We start from the raw sequence: 7,516 nt of genomic DNA, 5'->3' as shown, positions 1-7,516 counted from the left end.
GACTGCAAGGAGATCTAACCAGTCCATTCTGAAGGAGATCAGCCCTGGGATTTCTTTGGAAGGAATGATGCTAAAGCTGAAACTCCAGTATTTTGGCCACCTCATGCAAAGAGTTGACTCATTGGAAAAGACTCTGATGCTGGGAGGGATTGGGGGCAGGAGGAGAAGGGGACGACAGAGGATGAAATGGCTGGATGGCATCATTGACTCGATGGACGTGAGTCTCAGTGAACTCCGGGAGTTGGTGTTGGACAGGGAGGCCTGGCGTGCTGCAATTCATGGGGTCGCAAAGAGTCAGACACGACTGAGCGACTGATCTGATCTGACCCATTTTGAGTTAATTTTTGTGTATGTTTTTGAGGTCCAAGTCCATTGGATATCCAGTTATCTGAGCATGATTTGTTGAAAAGGTTATTTCTTCCCTATTTAATTGACTTGACTCCCCTGTAGAAAGTCAGTTGACCTTAGATCCATGAATTTATTTCTACATTTTCAGTTCTGTTCCATTGATATATATGTCTGTTCTTATTCCAGTACCACCCTGTCTTGATTACCATTGCTTAGTAGTAAATTTTGCAATTGGGAGGTCCTCCAATTTTATTCTTTTTCAGGATTGATTTGGTTTTTCCAGGTGCCTTACAATTCCACATGAATTTTAGAATCATCTTGTTAGTTCTAAAAGAAGATGGTTGGGATTCTGATAGGGATTTACTGAATCTACAAATCAATTTGGAAAGTATTACCTTCCGGCCAGTATTTAAGTCTTTTGGTCCTTGAACATGGGATTTTTTTCCCATTTGATTAGATCCTTCATGTCATTCAACTTTTTGTAGTTTTTTTTTAAGTTCTGCATATCTGTTGTTAAATTTATTTTTATTCTTTTGATGCTTTTGTAAATGGAGTTGTTTTCTTAGTTTCATTTTCTTATTGTTCATTGCAAGTGCATAGAAATACAATTAATTTTGTATGTTAATCTTGTATCCTGAGACTTGAAACATTTATGAGTTCTGATAGGTTGTTGGTATATTCTATATATAAGATCATGTCATTTGTGAATAGACATGTTTACTTCTTCTTTCCAATATGGATGTTTTTTATGTCTTACTCTTGCCCAGTTGCCCTGGCTGTGTTACAGTGTTGAAGTTTTGAGACTAGGCATCCTTGTCTTACTTTTGATCTTTTAAGAGAAGTCATCTAATTGTATGTTGTTATGTAAAAACTTTTAACTGTGTGGTTTTCATAGATGCCCTTTGTCAGGTTGACAAAGTACCCTTCAATTCCTAGTTTGTTGAATGATTTTATCACAAAAAGGTGTTGGATTTTCTCAGATGTCTTTTTTAATGTAAGTTTTATTTTTGGCTGTGCTGGGTCTTCGTTGCAGCGTGCGCTCTTCTCTCGTGATATGTGGGCTTCTTGTTGCGGTGGGTTTTTGCAGCATGGGCTCTGGGGCGTGTGGACTTCAGTAGTTGGGGCTCCCAGGCTCTCGAGCACAGGCTCAATAGCTGTGGCACATGGGCTTAGTTGCTCCATGGCCTGTGGGATCTTCCCAGACTGGGGATTGGACCCATGTCTCTGGCATTGGCAGATGGACTCTTCACCACTGACCCACCAGGGAAGCCCTGTCTGATACTTTTTATCCATCTGAGATGATCATGAGTTTTTGTGGTCACTGCTTTAAAGTTATCAGAATTCTATATCAAAAATTTACTGTTATTTCTTGTATATTATTTTCATGTATTTCTGCTATATAAACTATATAACTTTTATTAATTATAAAGTCTTATCTTTGATCATGTTACCTCAGATATGCTGTGAACTGTTTTTAAAAAATTAGCTTAATATTGGTATTATATCAAGTATTTTCTCATGTTCTGAATATGAAAGTGTATTTCTAATAGTGATAACCTCCAGCACTTTTAAAACTTGAGAAAGTTAATCAGTTATTGACAGTTCTGGAAAATGGGTTTCTATGAATAGACCTGTATGGCATTGTTAATTCTAGATTAGTAGTGATGTATAATGACAGCACACCTTCAAAAGCTAATATTTAACTTTGATGGGCAACATTGCAGGGTTGGCATAGGGAAATGTGCATTCTTAATACATTTTGAAAAGGATAATGTGAGTTCTATCAGCCTCAGGCTTGTTTCACACTTTAAAACTGTCTTTGCCTTCAGTACAAATAACTTGAATGTTCTGTTTATTTTTAACATTGCCATCTGTCACTGTGAGATACCAGGTCTGAAAGATAGAGCTATAGTTTGAGACTGCAACTTAAAGCTCCCTGTATTATTGCACAACAAGGGCAGTAAAGAAAATTTTCGCTTTGGAACTCTTCTTAATGTTCTCAGTATGACCAATTATTTGTGTCTGTAAAAATAAAGTTAATGAATCACCATGTCCTGACCAAGTTAGCACGTATCCATGGTACCTTAAGGAAAAGGGCGTGTGTGGGGTGGGGAGGTGGGGAGGAGAGTTAAGAGGAAGAAAGGTAAACGCTTGTTCCAAAGAAACTGGCGTTTGTTCCGTCCCCACAGGTTCTGCTTTGACAGCTGATGAGGCTGAGGTGAGTGGGAGGAAGAGGAAGGAAGCGCATGAGGACTTCTGTGTGTGTCTCCTGCTTGGCATTTACTGAGCAGTTATTTACTGATGTCTTTCTTCAAGTTTTCAGTCTTCTCAGCTGTTGCCTCCGCAGATGTTTCTTCTGCGCACTTCTCTCTGCCTCCACCCCTTCCACATGTCACTCACCTCTCTGATGTTGGCTCACCGTCCTCTCTCCAGCTCACATGCTTTCTGCTGACCTCTTCTCTCTGTGCAGCCTCTCTTAAGCCCATCTAATGAATTCTGCAGTTCTCGTAGCACGTGTTTTCTTTGTAGGGTCAACATTTGGTCTTTATTAATTTCCATGGTTGAATCCCCCATCTTCCCACCTTATCCACCTTTTCTTCCAGAAAGAAAGAAAGAGCGAGTTTGGGGAGGGAAGGAGTGGGCAGAAGGTGGAGAAAGGTGAAGAGAAAAGAAAAGTAAAGCTTACTTTACGGGCATGAGCTTCTAAAAATGGAGGACTAGAGAATTTAGAAAAACCTCCCCTCTGAAAACAGAAAATCTGGACAGAAATGTAAAAACATAATATAGTCTCTTTGAAGCATTGGAGAGTTAATAAGGTACTGAACAGTTACTGAGCTAAGATGAAGCAGAAGAAGGAAATCCAGAGAAGTGACCCAGTGTGTGGGGACCTGAGCCCTCAGGGTATCAGTTGATGGAGCAGAGAAAGTCCTGGTGCTCTCAGAACAACCCATGAAGCCCAATAGGGCCGAGTTGTTGATAATGCCCCAAGCTTTAAGTTAGGAGTTGTGTTGAAATTGACAACTGATTCTAAATCGATTCTAAAATTTGTATGGAAATGCAGAGCCCCAAATACCTAAGACAATTTGGAAGAACAAAATTAGTGGAAACTTTATATTATAGATATCAAGACTTACTATTAAAGCTTCACTGATTAAGATACTGAGGTTGATACAAGGATAGACAAATAGAATGGCGGTAAAGAACAGAGTCCAGGAACAAACGTGTACATATATTAATAGGTCCTTGGTTTATTCACTGTAGGAGCATTGTGAAAAGGACAGTCATTTCAGTAAATGGTGCTAGCTCTTGAAAATTATAGATCTGTATGTGAAAGGTGAAACAGCAAAACTCCTAGAAGAGAATACAGTGGAATATCTTCATGGGCTATTTTCATGATCTTGAAGTGAAGAAGTGAAGTGAAGTGAAGTTGCTCAGTCATGTCCAACTCTTTGCAATCCCATGGACTGTAGCCTCAGGCTCCTCCATCCATGGGATTTTCCAGGCAAGAATACTGGAGTGGGTTGCCATTTCCTTCTCCATCATGATCTTGGTTATACATAAAGCAGTAATCCTAACTGAAAAGCTTAATTATTAAACTTGAAGTTCAGAAAGTAAATTGTAATATACTATTAAGATAGTGAAAAGGGCAAATCACAAAGTGATAAAGATATTTGCAGCACACTTATCTGACCAAGGTCACAGAACCAAAGTATGTAAAGAATTAGAAAAGGAGAGATAAACTGATTTTTTTTAATTGCATGAAAACTTGAACAACAGATATCAAAATGCTGAATAAGCACACCACAAGTTGTTCCACATCATGAGTCTTTCAGTTCAGTTCAGTCGCTCAGTCGTGTCCGACTCTTTGCGACCCCATGAATCGCAGCACGCCAGGCCTCCCTGTCCATCACCAACTCCCGGAGTTCACTCAGACTCAGGTCCATCGAGTCAGTGATGCCATCCAGCCATCTCATCCTCTGTTGTCCCCTTCTCCTCCTGCCCCCAATCCCTCCCAGCATCAGGGTCTTTTCCAATGAGTCAACTCTTCACATGAGGTGGCCAAAGTACTGGAGTTTCAGCTTTAGCATCATTCCTTCCAAAGAAATCCCAGGGCTGATCTCCTTCAGAATGGACTGGTTGGATCTCCTTGCAGTCCAGGGGACTCTCAAGAGTCTTCTCCAACACCACAGTTCAAAAGCATCAATTCTTTGGCGCTCAGCTTTCTTCACATGCAAATCAAAATTTTATTAACTCATGAAAACACATTCATCAGAATGCTTAAAATTTAAGAGTAGCAATACCCAAAGTTGGCAAGGGTGTAAATCACTGCGAATTCCCATGTACTGCAGGGTAGCGTGATGTGGGCCAAGCAGCGTTTGGCACTGCCTCCTGAGTTGTACACGTATATACCTTGTGGCCCAGCAGCTCCACTCTTAGGTGTATATGTAGTATGTTCATAGCAACCTTATTCCTAGTGTCAGAAAACTAAAGAATTTCAAAGGTATATCCACAGTGGGATAGATAAATAAAGGTGTGTTCATTCAGTGGATTCCTCCAGTGAAAATGAAATGAGTCATGGCTATATGCAACGACATGGATGAGTCCCACACAAATATTGAGGGAAAGAAGCCTGATTTACCTACATACTTACACTGTATAATCCCACATATGTAAGGAGAGAGTTCACAGTCATAGAGTTTGGGGCTGTTGTGTGGTGATAAACTTTAGGCAGTGGTACTTCTGGAGAGGAGAGTGAGCAGGTAGGTAGGAGGGAGGATTTGGAAGTGCTGGTCATGCTCTGTTGGCCCAGGTGGTGATTATACAGAAGCGTGATGACATAGAGCATCTTTTCATGTGCTTATTGGAGAAATGTCTATTCAAGTCCTTTGTCGATTTTTAATTGGTTACTTCATGTTTTTTAAATATACCTCCCATCCAGGTAAATCCTCCTTAGGGTATTGCTTTAATACACAAAGGTTGAAAATCACATTCTCAAAATAGATGTTATACTTTCATACTGTGAAGTACTCTGCAGCCCTCAAAAGAATGAAGTAAAAGCATATATGCTCACCCAGGGTTGTTTTTTTTTTTTTTTTTCTGTGATGTGTTGTTAAATGAAAGAGCAAATCACAGAGCAGTACAGTCCTATTGTAAACTCATAGAGGATCAGGAGGATGCATCCCTCACTGGAGAGGCGCATGAGATTGCAAATATAGCAACGGACATTTCTTTTTTTTCCATTTGCTTCTGTACTATTTAACTCCTTTGCACTGATCATATATGACTCTTTATAGACTATAGTCTCCCCTTCAGTCCACCCTGTCCAAATAGGTAATTTCTAAGGTCCTAATGCAGCCACCCCATAAATAGGTATTTTGTGAAAGCAGATTTAATGCAGATGTTTTATTTAGTTTATATACCTATGTGAAAAGCAGGACAGAGAGCTGAGAGCACGGGCTTCAGCCTTGGGTTTTAATCCCTGTGCCATGTTTTACTGTCCCTGTGCATGTCATTTGGCTTCTCTGATTTTTAATTTCCTCATCTAGGAAGTGAGCCAAGATTCATTTGAAGATTAGATGTAAAGCATTTAAAGCCCCCTGGATACTTAATCACTATCAGCCGTTATTATTTTATCAATTTATGGTTATCTACTATGTTATATCATTTAAATTCAGGAGTGTCTAAAATTAGGTCTATTTAGTTTATGTGGATAACTTATTTAATGTGTTATTTATTGGTATAAATTTATATGTAAATATTTCACAGTATACCTGTAACAAACAAGTTACAGTCGCTTTCATGGGCCCATGGTGTGGAAGGCAGCTTCTTTGGATGGTCACTTGAATAAAGTTTGCATCATAAATTTTTTTGTTAGCAGACACAGAAGGAGCTGAGGTTTTCATTTTGGGGAAAGACAGTGATCAAATGTAATGCTAATGAAATCCTTACATTCATTTAAGAAGTAGTTTATAAAGCAACAGCCTGAATTTGTAGAGTAATTTTGAAATTAAAAAGTCCTTGTATCCTTTTAGAAAACTGGCCCTTCAGAATCTTGTTTTTGTTGTTGCAATTCTGCCTAATTATAGTTTTTTCCTTTATGTTCATCTGCTTGCTTCTGGACTGTTTGTTCCTTTCTCTGAGTGTGCAGCAGCACTTTGCTCTTCTGTAACCATGCTTCCTTACTTGTCACTTTAGCGTGAGGCAGCCACTCTATAGGAAGTGAAAAGGTTCCGGTTTTTACTTCACCCCACATGGAACACTGTATGGAATATTCTTCCCATTGAACACATGCTTACTTTATCGCTCTGGAGGCAGATGTCTTAAGAATCAGATATTAAAATCAGTGCCTTAGGAGGCATTGCTGTAAGATTTAAAGGAGTTCCAAAATGCTAGAATGCCCAGGTATTTTTCTCTCCAAATACATAGATACATCAAGATAATACTTTTCTCACTCTCAGGGAAAAACAGAGAATTCAAAACACCACATGTTTGTAGTTGCCTTAGACTTTTCGAATATTATATTTTTATTAAATTGGACCTTGAACCGATACAGCCTTGCAGGATACTAAGTATGCAGAATGTATTTTTGTTCCCCACGCACCCCTTTTTAACTAACAGAGCAACTCAGAAAGACTTCCATGATGTGCCCGAGGTTTCACAGCTGGCCTGGAGAAGTCTTCTGACCTCTCCTGGTAATCACTGCCCACACCTAGTTGCCCTGGCCCTGCACCAGGTGGATTAAACTCATTTGCGATTATTAAACTAAAAAGCCAGAATTTTCCCACCACAGAACACGGAATAGAGGTAAAGTTTATTGTTTTGTCTCCCAGAACAAATTATTTATTTAATATCTTTTGGTTTTATTACAACAAGAGAAAATAAAAATGTATTTCTGGAAATGAACAGAACAGTAATTAGGGCAAAAGATGTGTTAAAGGGGAAATGAAGATTAGTGCTTATCAGAACCTACTTCATTAGCTAGTTTTGTTTCAGCCATCATTCTTTCTAAGCCTCTCTAATTAATTAAAAAATATCTTTCAATTGCTCCTCACTGCACATAAGACGTACCTCCAGACTTGACTCTGCTGTGTCACTTTCAGTCAACCTCCTCCTCTGTTCTCTGGTTCTGCCCTTTCTCCATGTGCTCGCTGGGCTCTGCTTTGGTGTC

The 7,516-nt window shown here is 39.3% G+C and overlaps 1 protein-coding gene across 4 annotated transcripts in view; it reads left to right on the top strand.

The window, feature by feature from the left end:
- ARHGAP32 (Rho GTPase activating protein 32) overlaps positions 1-7,516 on the top strand; it is a 132,354-nt gene that overhangs the window by 77,915 nt on the left and 46,923 nt on the right. Inside the window, exon 1 of one of the 4 annotated variants that reach the window (XM_010844687.1) lies at positions 1,757-2,566. The exons of the other annotated variants lie outside the window; for them this stretch is intronic. The gene's annotated coding sequence lies outside the window, so the exon portion shown is untranslated. Of the gene's footprint in view, positions 1-1,756; positions 2,567-7,516 lie in introns of those variants that run through there. 4 annotated transcript variants of the gene reach the window in all.

Source organism: Bison bison, unplaced genomic scaffold (genome assembly GCF_000754665.1).
Source record: "Bison bison bison isolate TAMUID 2011002044 unplaced genomic scaffold, Bison_UMD1.0 scf7180017864205, whole genome shotgun sequence".
NCBI lineage: Eukaryota > Metazoa > Chordata > Mammalia > Artiodactyla > Bovidae > Bison > Bison bison.
This window is presented reverse-complemented; position numbering and strand designations above follow the sequence as displayed.